This window comes from Octopus bimaculoides, chromosome 18 (assembly GCF_046866305.1).
Source record: "Octopus bimaculoides isolate indiv1 chromosome 18, ASM4686630v1, whole genome shotgun sequence".
In the NCBI taxonomy this organism is placed as follows: Eukaryota; Metazoa; Mollusca; class Cephalopoda; order Octopoda; family Octopodidae; genus Octopus; species Octopus bimaculoides.
The window spans coordinates 9,625,507-9,641,842 of NC_142945.1; the positions used below are offsets into that span (position 1 = coordinate 9,625,507).

Below are 16,336 nucleotides of genomic sequence, written 5' to 3' on the forward strand. Positions count from 1 at the left end.
TACCTGGTTGATCCTGCCAGTAGTCATATGCTTGTCTCAAAGCTTAAGCCATGCAAGTGTAAGTTCATGCCGTAAACGAATGGTGAAACCGCGAATGGCTCAGGAACCGGACCTAATCCTCGGGACCGTATTCCTCACCGCGAGGAGAGTGGATAACTGTGGCAATTCTAGAGCTAATACATGCAACCGAAGCCGCGATCGCAGGTCGCACCCGGGCGTCGGGCCGAAAAACGGCTTCCGGCAGCAGCAGCGGTCTTCGTCGCCGCAGCGCCTCCGCGTGCTCGGCGTCGTCCCAGCCGCTGCCGGTCGTCGCCGGCGCCCGCTCGGCCGGGTTGGTTCCGGGACTGCTCGCCAGTTCCCGCCGCCGCCGGTCGCGACGATACGGTCGGCCTTCCGCATTGGTCGCGGCGCAAATATTAGACTGAGACCGACGCGTACGGGCCGTCGCAGCAGCCGCCGTCGCCGTGCTTCGCACGCGCGCGGGTCTAGGCGTGCGTCGGCTTCACGCCCCTTCGATTTTGGTGACTCTGGATAACTGTCAGTACGATCGCACGGGCTAGTATCGACTAGCCTTCGCGCGACGGGTCCCCCGCGAGTCCGCCCTATCAACTGTCGACGGCCCGGTAAGTGCCGACCGTGGTGGCAACGGGTAACGGGGAATCAGGGTTCGATTCCGGAGAGGGAGCATGCGAAACGGCTACCACATCCAAGGAAGGCAGCAGGCGCGCAAATTACCCACTCCCGGCACGGGGAGGTAGTGACGAAAAATAACGACGCGGGACTCTGTCGAGGCCCCACGATCGGAATGAGTACACTTCAAATCCGTTAACGAGGATCGACCGGAGGGCAAGTCTGGTGCCAGCAGCCGCGGTAATTCCAGCTCCGGTAGCGTATATTAAAATTGTTGCGTTTGAAAAGCTCGTAGTCGGAATTCGGGTCTCGAAAACGTGCCCCAGCACGTTCGGGGCGACGGCGCCGTCGCGGGCGTGCCTCGCGCGCGTCCGCTTCGGTCGTCCGTTCGCACTCCCGGCCCTATTCGCCGGTGCGTGCGCGGTCGGGCCGCGGAGCTCTGCGCGCATCGTCGCTGCGACGGTCTCTCCGGTAGCCCGTCACCCGCCTCCGTAGCTTCCGCTTCCGTCCTCTCGGTCGGTCGGTCGGTCGGTCGGCATCGGCACGCGATCGTTCGGCCTCGCCGCCGTCGTCGCTGCTGCCGCCGCCGCCGCCGTCTCCTCCGTCGCTTGCGGCGGTACGCGGTGTTCGGGGGAAACAAACGGGGGTCGAGCGTCGCCCGGGGCATCGCCGCTCGCACGCGTTTCGGTAGCGCGTCCACCTCCCGGTCGTTTCGGCCCGCACGGTTCCTCCGAGGGTGCTCTTCGCCGAGTGTCCGAGGCGGCCGGTACGTTCACTGTGAAAAAATTAGAGTGCTCAGAGCGAGCCCCGCCGGCTTGCATACGAAAAGCATGGAATGATGGAAAATGGCCTCGTCCGCGCGTCATCCGTCGGTCTCCGTTCACGACGAGGCAATGATCGAAGGGAGCGATCGGGGCCACTCGTATTGCGACGTTAGAGGTGAAATTCTTGGATCGTCGCAAGACGCACTGCAGCGACGGCGTGTGGCAAGCACGTTTTCCTCGATCAAGAGCGAAAGTCGGAGGTTCGAAGACGATCAGATACCGTCGTAGTTCCGACCGTAAACGATGCCGACTGGCGCTCCGCCGGCGTTCGCTTCGATGACCCGGCGGGGAGCCTGCGCGGGAAACCATAGTCGGTTCCGGGGGGAGTATGGTTGCAAAACAGAAACTTAAAGGAATTGACGGAAGGGCACCACCAGGAGTGGAGCCTGCGGCTTAATTTGACTCAACACGGGAAAACTCACCCGGTCCGGACACCGGTAGGATTGACAGATCGATAGCTCTTTCTCGATTCGGTGGGTGGTGGTGCATGGCCGTTCTTAGTTGGTGGAGCGATCCGTCTGGTTGATTCCGATAACGAACGAGACTCCGGCCTGCTAACTAGCGCGTCGATTAGTGCTTTTCCGGTAGCGAGGCGGCGCCGAAGCCATCGTCGGTAGCTCCGCGCGCGGCCCGGGCTTGCCGTTGCCGCCGCTCTCCTTCGCGTCCGGCGCTGCGGCCGCGTCCGGCAACTGCCTTCTTAGCAGCCTTTCGTGCTCCGCTCCTCGCGGGTTGGTGTGCGGGTTGGTCTGGGATGGCGGTTCGCACGCGGCGTGGTTGCGGCGTCGGTTGCGGAGCGGCGGCGGTGACCCGGTCGGCTCGGCCCGCGCGAGCCCGGCGGCGGCACGCCGTCGCGCCCGGGCCAGTCGGTTGGCGAACGCAGCGCTTCTTAGAGGGACGGGCGGCAGAAAGCCGCACGAGGCGGAGCGATAACAGGTCTGTGATGCCCTTAGATGTCCGGGGCCGCACGCGCGCTACACTGGAGGTATCAGCGGGCGCGTCTCCCCCGGCCCGAGAGGGTCGGGAAACCTCTGAACCACCTCCCGTGATAGGGATCGGGGCCTGGAACCAACCCCGTGAACGAGGAATTCCCGGTAGGCGCGGGTCATCAGCCCGCGTCGATCACGTCCCTGCCCTTTGTACACACCGCCCGTCGCTACTACCGATCGAACGGTCCGGTGAGGTCCTCGGATCTGGCCGACGAGTTCGCTTACGCGCGGCGGCGTTCCGCGCCGTCGCCGGCGCGTTCTCTGATGGCCCGGAGAAGACGACCGAACCCGATCGCTTAGAGGAAGTAAAAGTCGTAACAAGGTTTCCGTAGGTGAACCTGCGGAAGGATCATTACCGCAGCAGCAGCAGCAGCAGCAGCCCTGCTCCGCTCCTCCGTCTCCTCCTCCTCCTCCTCGCCTTTCCGGCGCCAGCCAGCCGGTTTCGTAAGTCGCGGCCGGGCCCCCTCGCACTCGTCGGCCCTCTAACAGTGCAGCCTCAGCCTCAGCCGAGCAACGAGCAAGTAGAAGCGGTGGACGAAGCCCGCAAATCGTTTCCGCTGTCGTTATGCTTCCTTCTCGTTCTCTCTCTGGCAGCTGCCGACCGCGCAGTTTTCACCCAGCCTGCGTCCGCCCGAATACAGTGCGCTAGGCCGACGGTGCTGCACGCTTTGCGGCTCCACGAACATCAATATCTCTCTCGTCTTCCTTCCTGGCGTCGGCCGGCCAACATCGCCGTCGTCGTCGTCGCCTCCTCCTCGCCTTTCCGGCGCCATCCAGCCGGTTTCGTAAGCCGCGGCCGGGCCCCCTCGCAATCGTCGGCCCTCTAACAGTGCAGCCTCAGCCGAGCAACGAGCAAGTAGAAGCGGCGGCGTCATCAGCGGTGAACGAAGCCCGCAAATCGTTTCCGCTGTCGTTATGCTTCCTTCTCGTTCTCTCTCTGGCAGCTGCCGACCGCGCAGTTTTCACCCAGCCTGCGTCCGCCCGAATACAGTGCGCTAGGCCGACGGTGCTGCACGCTTTGCGGCTCCACGAACATCAATATCTCTCTCGTCTTCCTTCCTGGCGTCGGCCGGCCAACATCGCCGTCGTCGTCGTCGTCGCCTCCTCCTCGCCTTTCCGGCGCCATCCAGCCGGTTTCGTAAGCCGCGGCCGGGCCCCCTCGCAATCGTCGGCCCTCTAACAGTGCAGCCTCAGCCGAGCAACGAGCAACAAGCAACGAGCAAGTAGCAGCGGTGAACGAGGCCTGCAAATCGTTTCCGCTGTCGTTGTGCTTCCTTCTCGTTCTCTCTCTGGCAGCTGCCGACCGCGCAGTTTTCACCCAGCCTGCGTCCGCCCGAATACAGTGCGCTAGGCCGACGGTGCTGCACGCTTTGCGGCTCCACGAACATCAATATCTCTCTCGTCTTCCTTCCTGGCGTCGGCCGGCCAACATCGCCGTCGTCGCCGTCGCCTCCTCCTCGCCTTTCCGGCGCCATCCAGCCGGTTTCGTAAGCCGCGGCCGGGCCCCCTCGCAATCGTCGGCCCTCTAACAGTGCAGCCTCAGCCTCAGCCGAGCAACGAGCAAGTAGAAGCGGCGGCGTCATCAGCGGTGAACGAAGCCCGCAAATCGTTTCCGCTGTCGTTATGCTTCCTTCTCGTTCTCTCTCTGGCAGCTGCCGACCGCGCAGTTTTCACCCAGCCTGCGTCCGCCCGAATACAGTGCGCTAGGCCGACGGTGCTGCACGCTTTGCGGCTCCACGAACATCAATATCTCTCTCGTCTTCCTTCCTGGCGTCGGCCGGCCAACATCGCCGTCGTCGTCGTCGTCGCCTCCTCCTCGCCTTTCCGGCGCCATCCAGCCGGTTTCGTAAGCCGCGGCCCCCTCGCAATCGTCGGCCCTCTAACAGTGCAGCCTCAGCCTCAGCCGAGCAACGAGCAAGTAGAAGCGGCGGCGTCATCAGCGGTGAACGAAGCCCGCAAATCGTTTCCGCTGTCGTTATGCTTCCTTCTCGTTCTCTCTCTGGCAGCTGCCGACCGCGCAGTCTTCACCCAGCCTGCGTCCGCCCGAATACAGTGCGCTAGGCCGACGGTGCTGCACGCTTTGCGGCTCCACGAACATCAATATCTCTCTCGTCTTCCTTCCTGGCGTCGGCCGGCCAACATCGCCGTCGTCGTCGTCGCCTCCTCCTCGCCTTTCCGGCGCCATCCAGCCGGTTTCGTAAGCCGCGGCCGGGTCCCCTCGCAATCGTCGGCCCTCTAACAGTGCAGCCTCAGCCGAGCAACGAGCAAGTAGAAGCGGCGTCATCAGCGGTGAACGATGCCCGCAAATCGTTTCCGCTGTCGTTATGCTTCCTTCTCGTTCTCTCTCTGGCAGCTGCCGACCGCGCAGTTTTCACCCAGCCTGCGTCCGCCCGAATACAGTGCGCTAGGCCGACGGTGCTGCACGCTTTGCGGCTCCACGAACATCAATATCTCTCTCGTCTTCCTTCCTTTCCTCGCCTCCGCGTCGGCCAGCATCAGCAGTGCTGGTAGGCGTAGTAGTAGTAGTAGTCGCTCACTGTTATACGAGACATGCCGGGCCGTTTTTTCCTGGAGTATGCGTCCCACACGTTGGTTCTCCGCGGCGAACAACTCCCGCCGGACCTCGCGGCTGACCATGTTGCCCTCTCCGGCCTCCCCGCTTCCGTTCCCCCTCGCCTTGATGAGGACGGATCGCCCGTTGGGGTGGCTGGCGATGGTGGCGTGGCCTGCCAACCGCCGGCCGATGCGTTCACCGTGGTGATTCCATGTACGTCGATCTCCTTGTTATGCCCGCTCTGTCCCAGACACTTCTCTAGCCCCATGGAATGGGGGCTACACGTACTCAACAGGCATAACCGTAAGCCTGCGTACAAATGCATACGCTGTGGCCGAGAGAGCGGCCACCTTCACTCGATCAGATGTCACGTCGCGAAGTGTTCGGGGAACACTGGTCCTGCCGATCCCGACCCCCAGCAACTGCCTTTTAAGTGTGACGGGTGCAGCCGGGCCTTCCGCCGGGCTGTAGGCCTTTCACTTCACCTACGACACAAACACCCTGTGCAGGCGAATAGGCACAGGATAGAACGTCGCAGGGAAGAAATAGCACGCAAGCGAGAACAGCGTGCGCAACTCGCGCGGACGACGGGGCGGACGTCACGGGGTTGTTGGACAAAGGAGGAGGTGACAATCCTCCGTGAGAAGGAAAAGGAGTTGCTCGAGGCCGGGTGCAAAAGGATCGCTGTGGCTGTGGCCCCCCTACTTCCGGACAAGACGTTGAAGCAGATTCGTGACAAGCGTTCAGACTTGAAACGTGCAGAACGTCGAGCCCGCGAGCGAGAAGGGGCTCTGCCGATACCCGAACCTACGCGTAGTGTGCCTGTTAGTAGTGAAGAACAACCCGCAGTCACGGACTGGCGGGAGCAATTTGGCGATGCTGTGTCCCCGGGACACACCCGTTGGGCGTCTGTCTTCGGTGAGTGCCTCCTGGCCCTCTATGACGACGCCTCGGATGCGTGCTGGGACGCTTTTGAGAGATGTGTTGAGGATTGGGTAAGCTTCATGGATTCGCGCCGTGTGGATGCCCGCAACAAGACGAAACGTAGAGATACGGCAGGTGCCTCGACGGCACCAAAACACCGACGAGCGAGAATGCAGCAATACGCTCGATACCAGCGTTTATACGCTTTGAATAGGAAGCGGCTCATGGCAGCAATTCTTGGCGAAGATTTGGAGGGTCAGTGCCCCGTCCCGATGCCCGAAGTAGAGGAGCTCTACAGGGACAGGCTCTCCCGACCAGGGCCAGAGGTCGATTTAAGCGCCTATCCGGCCTCCTCCTTGGTGGACAACGTGCCCATCTTGCGTCCGTTCACTTTGGAGGAGATCAAGATCGCTCGCCGGCGCATTAATCCGGCCTCCGCCGCCGGCCCCGATGGCCTGACGCCTCGAGAGGTCAGGTCGGTCGACCCTTCGATCCTAGCCAATGTTTTTAACTGTTCACTCCTGACTGGACGCGTACCGAAAGTCCTGTTGCAAGGCAGGTCAGTCCTCCTTCGCAAGAAGGCGGGCAGCCCGAACGACCTGTCGAACTGGCGGCCGCTTACGATCTGCTCCGTGGTATATCGTTTGTACACGAAACAGCTAGCCGCCCGGATGCTCAGGGCGACACCCCTCAATCCCGCGCAACGCGGTTTCATCAAGTCGGACGGATGTAGCGAAAACACCTTCCTGCTCCGCCGGCTGCTGGACCGCTCCAGAGGGGTACAGTCAGGACAATCGCGAATCCCACGGATAGAAGTCGCCTTTCTCGACCTGGCCAAAGCCTTTGACACGGTCTCGCACTCCCTCGTATTTGCGGGCATGAGAAGGTTAGGTTACCACGAACACCTGATTGGTCTAGTAAAAGGGTTGTACGACGGGTGTACGACTAGGTTCACGGTTGGAGCCACATGTAGCGGGCCCATAGAGATAAAGCGGGGTGTTCGACAAGGCGACGCTCTCTCGCCCCTCCTCTTCAACATCGCGACCGATCCGCTGCTGGATGCTCTACCCAGTAGCCTCGGTTTACATGTAGACGGGGTTGCTTTGGCGGGCCTGGCGTATGCGGACGACATGGTACTAGTTTCCGGGTCTGCCCGGGGGCTACAGAGCCTTCTCGCCATCTGCTCCGAGTTCTACCACGCGGTAGGCCTCGCCATTAACGTCTCCAAATGCGCCTGGTTCTCCATAAAGGGTTGGGGGAAATCGTTCCTCGTCAACACGTCCTCTCCGCCTACTCTCGACGGGTGTCCGCTACCTAGAGTCGAACCGGACGAGAAAGTATCCTACCTCGGTGTCACAATCAACCCGTGGACGTATCGGAACCGCGGATCGTCGGTGGAATGTGTGTCGCGGTGCATCGATAAGATAATCCGGTCCCCACTGAAGCCTCGGCAAAAGTTCCTCCTGCTGCAGCAGTACTACTTGCCCAGCCTCCTTTACGGGCTGACGCAGGTGATGCCTGCTAAAGCCGAACTCGAGAGACTCGACGCAGTCGTGCGCACGGGTACACGAAGGATTCTGCATCTTCCGGAGATGACTTCTACTAGCTTCCTTTACGCCGCCAGAAGAGACGGGGGGTTGAGTCTGTGCCAACTGGCACGGGCGATACCCAAAAACGTGATTCGCCGGAATCTACGTCTGCTTGGTTCCCCTTACGAAACCGTACGCGAGTTAGCGAGGTCCGCCAACCTCGCCCAACGGAATGACGAACTGTCCGCCTTGTTCGATCTTCCATCTGTCGGGCCTGACGACGGCCCGTATGCCCCCGATGTCCGATTCCCGCACGCTGTGAGATGGGCGTCCCAGCCCGTCCAGGGGGTATGTGCGGCCGCCTTCAAGTCCGACCCGATCGGCAACAGCTGGATGTCGCGACCGGGTGGGATATCCGAGGAGTGCTACTTGGGTATACTCAAGATGCGCACCAATACGTTTCCCACTCGCGAATGCCTCACCCGAGGAGGCCGCGGCGATAACACCTGCCGGCGATGCGGCAGCGCTTCCGAGACGATCTCCCACATCAGTGGCCAATGCCTGCGCCTTAAAAAGCAAAGGATGGCCAGGCACGCACGATTATGCCGGCTGGTGGCAAGAGAGGCAGAGCGTTACGGTTGGGTGACCGGCTGGGAGCCGGTTTACCGCGTATCAGGAGCCAGGTTAATACCCGACCTGGTGTTTCGCAATTCTGACGAGGTTGTGATAATAGACGTTACGGTCCGATATGAGCAGGGTACGGCGCTGCGCGATGCAGCCCGGGAGAAGGAGAGGAAATACCGACCGCTGATCTCCCTCCTCGGGAGGGAGCTAGGCGTGCCGGTACGGGTGTTTGGTTGCCCAGTCGGGGCCTGCGGCGCATGGAGCCGTGAGGCCGAGAGGGCATTGAGTTCCTTGCACATTTCGGACAGGTCGTTTATGAAGCTGCTGAGCAGAACTGCGATGCTTTGCACGTACAGCATGCTTAAGGACTGATCCATGAGGGTGGATCAAGGGGCGTGTCCTAACATTCGTCCACAGCGAGAGTGTGGGCAATAATCCCCTCTGGCACGGGCATCGTCGTCGCTTCTAGAGTTAACTGCCAGTTCCATCCGGCGGGTTCTGACCATGGTTTCCCGGGGCTCGCTCGGGATCCTTATAAGGGGGCAAGGCGCGCGGAGGCGCCGCGTGGCTGTTGGTATTCGATGTACTCGGTCTCGCCGTGTCGGAGAGGCCTAGTGATACTCGGATCTGGTCGCTTGTGGTTCGTAACTTCGTCAGCGCAGTGTCTCTCTATATTGGCTTCCATGTTCTTCGGTTACCTGGTCCCTATTTCTCAGTCTCGCCGGTCGATTATGTGGTCGTGGTCGCTTCACCATCAAGCGGCAATCGTTGGACACTTCTCCAGTCCTGTAGCTTGTTGTGCGTACAGTGAGCTCCATATCCCTGCAGCTCCATCGCAGGGCGGGGGTCGGGTACTGACTGGACCCGTCCCTTGTCTCCTACCCAGTCACTCTGAGGCGGGCAGCCGTCATTGGCCGTACGATCGGTCGGCGGGGACAGTGGCCCGCCCCCATCCGGGGACGGGATCGTAACGTAAGCCGCTGATCCGCCAGCCTATGTCGGCTATTCCGCAAAAGGCCCATTCGAAACCCCTGTCGGCCCCGAGAGCCGTAGGGGCCCCATGACGTAGTGGAACCGTATCCACTATAAAAACACGGCACCGGCTATCGTCACCGTGTGCACCTAGTGCGCACATTACCCTCGGCTGAGACAGGTATTTGATCCAAATCGTTGCTATTTGGCGAGTGCTGTGGGACCGCCCACGTAAAATTAACAGGGAAAGATTGCGAAAGCAAGTACGGGTAGCCAAATGCCTCGTCATCTAATTAGAACCGGTCCGAACCGGTCAGAACCGGTTAGAACCGGTTAGAACCGGTCCGAACCGGTTAGAACCGGTCAGAACCGGTCCGAACCGGTCCGAACCGGTCCGAACCGGTCCGAACCGGACGGTCCGGACTGGTCAAGACCGGTCGTTCCGGACTGGTCAAGACCGGTCGTTCCGGACTGGTCAAGACCGGTCCGAACTGGTCAAAACCGGTCGGTCCGGACTGGTCAAGACCGGTCGGTCCGGACTGGTCAAGACCGGTCGTTCCGGACTGGTCAAGACCGGTCCGAACTGGTCAAAACCGGTCGGTCCGGACTGGTCAAGACCGGTCGGTCCGGACTGGTCAAGACCGGTCGGTCCGAACTGGTCAAGACCGGTCGGTCCGGACTGGTCAAGACCGGTCCGAACTGGTCAAAACCGGTCGGTCCGGACTGGTCAAGACCTGTCGGTCCGGACTGGTCAAGACCGGTCCGGACTGGTCAAGACCGGTCGGTCCGAACCGGTCAGAACCGGTTAGAACCGGTTAGAACCGGTCCGAACCGGTCCGAACCGGTCCGAACCGGTCAGAACCGGTTAGAACCGGTTAGAACCGGTTAGAACCGGTCAGAACCGGTTAGAACCGGTCAGAACCGGTCGTTCCGGACTGGTCAAGACCGGTCCGAACTGGTCAAAACCGGTCGGTCCGGACTGGTCAAGACCGGTCGGTCCGGACTGGTCAAGACCGGTCGTTCCGGACTGGTCAAGACCGGTCCGAACTGGTCAAAACCGGTCGGTCCGGACTGGTCAAGACCGGTCGGTCCGGACTGGTCAAGACCGGTCGGTCCGAACTGGTCAAGACCGGTCGGTCCGGACTGGTCAAGAACGGTCCGAACTGGTCAAAACCGGTCGGTCCGGACTGGTCAAGACCTGTCGGTCCGGACTGGTCAAGACCGGTCCGGACTGGTCAAGACCGGTCGGTCCGAACCGGTCAGAACCGGTTAGAACCGGTTAGAACCGGTCCGAACCGGTCAGAACCGGTCAGAACCGGTCCGAACCGGTCCGAACCGGTCAGAACCGGTTAGAACCGGTTAGAACCGGTTAGAACCGGTCAGAACCGGTTAGAACCGGTTAGAACCGGTTAGAACCGGTTAGAACCGGTCAGAACCGGTTAGAACCGGTTAGAACCGGTTAGAACCGGTCAGAACCGGTTAGAACCGGTTAGAACCGGTCAGAACCGGTTAGAACCGGTTAGAACCGGTTAGAACCGGTTAGAACCGGTCAGAACCGGTCAGAACCGGTCAGAACCGGTCAGAACCGGTCCGAACCGGTTAGAACCGGTCAGAACCGGTCAGAACCGGTCCGAAACGGTCCGAACCGGACGGTCCGGACTGGTCAAGACCGGTCGTTCCGGACTGGTCAAGACCGGTCGTTCCGGACTGGTCAAGACCGGTCCGAACTGGTCAAAACCGGTCGGTCCGGACTGGTCAAGACCGGTTAGAACCGGTCCGAACCGGTCAGAACCGGTCAAGACCGGTCGTTCCGGACTGGTCAAGACCGGTCCGAACTGGTCAAAACCGGTCGGTCCGGACTGGTCAAGACCTGTCGGTCCGGACTGGTCAAGACCGGTCGGTCCGGACTGGTCAAGACCGGTCGGTCCGGACTGGTCAAGACCGGTCGGTCCGGACTGGTCAAGACCGGTCGGTCCGGACTGGTCAGGGCCTGTCGGTCCGGACTGGTCAAGACCGGTCGGTCCGGACTGGTCAAGACCGGTCGGGTCAGAACTGGTCAGAACCGGTCAAAACCGGTCCGAACCGGATGATGATGATGATGATGATGATGATGATGATGATGATGTTGATGATAATGAAGTTGGTAAGGAGGGAGAAGAGGCGTTGGTGGTGGCGGTGGTGGTTGTCTTGATGGTGGTAGTAATGGTGATATTGTTGTTGTTGTTCTTGATGATGATGATGATGATGATGATGATGATTATGATGGTGACTGAAACAATGGAGATGATGATGATGATGATGCTAAAATAATGACGACGATGATGATGATGACGATGGCGACGACAACTGCCACCATGACAACAGCAACTGTTCTCTTGATTGTGATAATTACGATATCTTTATTTTTCGATAACAATGAAACTTAATTGCAGAATGTGGAAAATATGTAATTATATAATGTCGGAAATAACAACACAAATAATGTTGGAAACAAGATGGAAGGAATGAAGAGGAAGAAGAGGAAGAAGAAGAAGGATTAGGGAGGCGGTGGTGATGGTGGTGGTGGTGGGAGTTGCCGTTGATGAAATGTGTTAAATATCGAGGGGTAGTGAAAAGGGAGAAATGGAAAGTAAAACGACGATAGTGATGATGATGATGGTGAGGATGATGATGGTGGTGGTGGTGGTGGTGGTGGTGTAGGTTGTGATGTCAGGGATGATAATGGTGGTAGTAATGTTATTGGTGGTGGCGGTGGTGGCGGTGGTGGTGGAGATGATGATGATGCTGGTGTGTATGAGTGTGTAGGTGTGTGTGTAGGTGGGGGTGGAGTGTGTGCGCGCGCGTTAACATCTGAGTAGAACAAGAAAACGGTGAAGTGAACAGAGGTAAAAATCTGTCAAGTGAGGAAGGGAGAGAAATATAGAAGAGAGAGTGAGAGAGGGAGAGAGGGGGAACTGAGAGGTGGAGAGAGAAGGGGAGAGTGAGAGAGGGACAATGAGAGAGAGATAAAGAGAGATAAAGAGAGAAAGGGAAGAGAAAAAGACAGAGAGAAAGTGAGAGGGGGAGAGAGGGAGAAAGAGAAAATGAGAGAGGCCAGTGAAAGAGAGAGAGGGAGATAAAGAGAGAAGGATAGATACAGAAAGAGAGAGGAGAAAGGGGAAGAGTGAGAAGAAGAGAGAAAAAAGAGCGGGGAAGATAGGGAGAAAAAGAGAAAGAGAGAGGGGAGAGTAAAAGAATGAGAGGGAGGAAAAGAGGGAGAGAGAGAGAGGGAGAGACGGCAAGAAGGAAAAACAGAGGAGAGAGAGAATGGAAAGAGGGAGGGAGAGAGGGAGAGAGAAAGAGAGAAAGAGATGGGTGAGACTGAGTGAGAGAAATAGAAAGAAAGAGATTGAGAGTGAAAGAAAGATAAGAAAGAGAGCGAAAGAGACAGGAAAAAGATACTTATAGGATGACAGCAAACAGAAGAAGAAGAAGAAGAAGAAGAAGAAGAAGAAGAAGAAGAAGAAGAAGAAGAAGAAGAAGAAGAAGAAGAAGAAGAAGAAGAAGAAGAAGAAGAAGAAGAAGAAGAAGAAGAAGAAGAAGAAGAAGAAGAAGAAGAAGAAGAAGAAGAAGAAGAAGATAATGGTCAGCACCGGCAGACGAATATAAATAGATGTTTAAGAAGCTTTGCGAAGTGTGTTGCAGAAAATGCGAAGAAATAATGCTGCTTAAAAGGTATTTTCCCCCAGACGCATCGAACGAAAACATGCAGTCATATCGACATTTGATCACACAGATGCTCCTACGAATACAAACACACAAGCAAACACGCATATATGTGTGTATGTATACATATATATATGTATATGTGTGTATGTAGGTTTGTGGGTGGGTGTATTTATGCCAATGTTGAGTGGGTGCTTTAGTTGTATATGTCTGCATGAAAATTACTTTGCATACTTAAAGCTTCTTAAGTATAAATTCATATTCGTTGACCTGTCTTGCTATGTCGTAAAAGTAAATGAATCTATCTATCTCTTTCTCTCTCTCTCTCTCTCTCTCTCTCTCTCTCTCTCTCTCTCTCTCTCTCTCCCTCTCTCTCTCTCTCTCTCTCTATATATATATATATATATATATATATATATATATATATATATATATGTGCATGTATGTGCATGTACAGATACATGTAAATATATATATATATGTATATATATATATATATATATATATATATATATTTATATACATATATATGTAAATATATATTATATGCATTTGTATGTATGTGTATAAATATGTAAGTAGGTATATACACACACATATATATATATATATATAGATAGATAGATAGATTCATTTACATATATACACACACACATATACTTACATATGTATATACATACATATGTATATGTGTATGTATGTATGTGTGTGTGTATGTATGTATGTATGCATGTATGTATGTATGTATATCCCTAAAAATTGCTATTATAATTGCGTAGTTATAATCATTTATAACGTAAGAAACACATATCGAGAATATTTCGAAATATGAATTTCAAAATTCAAAATTGCTCTTCAAGAGGAAAAAAGTAAATTGCAAAAAGGAAACTGGATGATTATACTGATGAAGAGTGATAAGGAAGAAATATAAATACAATACTAAAAATATAACATGTAATAATGTTCGCTCAAGAATCAGTCGTTCGAATGAATGTGAATTTTGTAATTCATATTTCAAATGTCGCTGATGACGTGTTCCTTATGCACCATATAATTATTATTATTATATAACTATAATAGTAGTATTACGTAAGAATTATTGAAACAGGCGTAAGAATGATTATCTTGAAATATCGCTGATATTGTTTTTTTTTAAATTTCAAATGTACTTTGTTCTGTTCATGCATTGAAGCTTATTCCACCAGTATATTCAACATAACGCTCATACACGTGCTTTACGTAAATGTGCAACAAGGTGGGGAAAAGAGTACTCAAATACCAGAGGTAGAGTAATATGCTTTATTTCTTCCTGTTTCCGCCTACCAAATCCACTCACAAGGCTTTAATCGGACCGAGTCTATAGTAGAAAGCACTTGCCCAAGGTGCCACGCTGTGGGACTGAACCCAGAACCATGTAATTGGGAACCAAGCTTCTTATCATACATCTGCATTTGCTGAAAATATCTGATCCAGAATCCATCAGTGCCGTAGTATTTTTAGATCTAAAAAGGAATTCAACGTCTGATTTTGTATAATGCATTCTTAATACACAATGGTCTTCAAATCGCACCAGATACAGAGCATTATATTCTTCGGATAGTGACCGTCTTTTAGAGAGATTATATAATATATATATAGGGGCAGAAGTGGTTGTGTGGTAAGTAGTTCTGGGTTCAGTCTCACTGCGTGGCACCTTGGGCAAGTGTCTTCTGCTATAGCCTCAGACCGACCAAAGCCTTGTGAATGGATTTGGTAGAGGAAACTGAAAGAAGCTCGTCGTATATATATATATATATATATATATATATATATATATATATAAAACTATGATAATAATAATAATAATATAAATAATATATATATATATATATGCATTATTATATGATCGAACGCCACGCATTCATTTCTAAGTAAGCTATACATACATACATACATACATACATACATACATACATATATATATATATATATATATATATATATATATATATATATATATATATATATATATACATACATACAAACATACATATATAAATATATATATATATATATATATATATATATATATATATATATATATATATATATATATATATATATATATATATATATATATATATATATATATGTGTGTGTGTGTGTATGTATGTATATATGCATACATATACATCCCAATGTGCCTGTGTATTGCAAGCGTGTAAACATAAAATACAGCTTCTCTCATAATACAAATAGTGAAAGAAGAACTAAGTGAAAGATAAATCAGAATTTTAACAGAAAATATTATCGACAAGTGTGTTTGTCAAAATATATAAATGAAATATTGTTTTGTAAGCTAATAATATTTAACGAAAAACAATTAAAGACCCACTGATGTTTCGAGGAAACCAATGTAACTGAGTCACCTTGGTAAAATATCTATTGATACACGCTTTATTATCTGTCTTGATCTATAGCTGAGGTTTGTGGATTTTAGATTATCATCGCTCAAGTGTGTCTGGTGGAAGTTTTGCTAAAAATACACCATTATCTCGGTCTATTATCTTTGATATACAGGTAACTCGGATTTAGTGCTAGTGACTTAGTGTGCTCTTTTGTGTGTGAATGAACGAAGCAATCAATCATTCGATGAATCAATGAGTCAAGCTATCGATATATCGATCTATCCACCAGTCAGTCTGTTAATCAGTTAGTCAATCAATCAATACAAAGTGTCTTTCGACTGCTTGATATGTTATAATCTCAGATAACCTCTGATAGGTTTAAGCCGATAGCAGTCGAAGGTTTGCTTAATTTCAATACCTTCAACCTATCGATTTCAAGATCGATATATGGTAGCTCAATAATACTACCTGGGGATTCGATAAAATCAACTAAAACTCGGCTAATTATCTTTTCGTCTCAAATTTTCGACACTTCAGCTAATCAATTTATTCGAGTTTAAGTTCATCGTATTGTCTGTTCAATAAAAAGAATTTGACGTCTGAAACGAATTCCGTAAGTTGGTGCCAGTCTTTTAGTGTTTAATCTAATTCTTTCTTTTATTTCTAACGATGATTTATGTTTCTCGTTTTGAGTGAGTATCACCAGAGCGAGGCAAGTTCTTCACTTTTGAAATAATTTGTTGGAGCCATTCCATTTTTGTAATTTGTTTGTAAGATCATTGATGTGAAGTCGAGTATTGAAACAGATTTTCTTGTAGATCGGTACGGCCATCATGTCAATAATAAAGACACACACTGGTTCTATTTCACTTCTTTATTACGCTCGATACACCACTCTATAAACTTACCCAGCATGTTTCCATGTGATGTCACATAATATATAACCTGAAGCCATCAGAATGGTTATTTCTCCACGTGGAACTTTGTGTTTCATACCAGTCCACCCACCTCTCTACTTCACTTGGTTATGTTGTCTAAGCTTACAGGTTGTAGACGAACTGACGCCACTAGACTGTTCCTTGCACCACGTATAAACTTAAGGATTTTCTGTTTTGGATCTTTTATCAATTTATTCAGGTGATCTGAAGTGACCAGTAGGAACCTCCATATATTTCCACTTGGAAACCATTGTTATTTCACT

General features: G+C 52.8%; 1 pseudogene; it reads left to right on the forward strand.

Moving 5' to 3' along the window:
• Positions 1-2,795, forward strand: LOC149131982 (small subunit ribosomal RNA; annotated as a pseudogene).
• Positions 2,796-16,336: the final 13,541 nt, after the last annotated feature.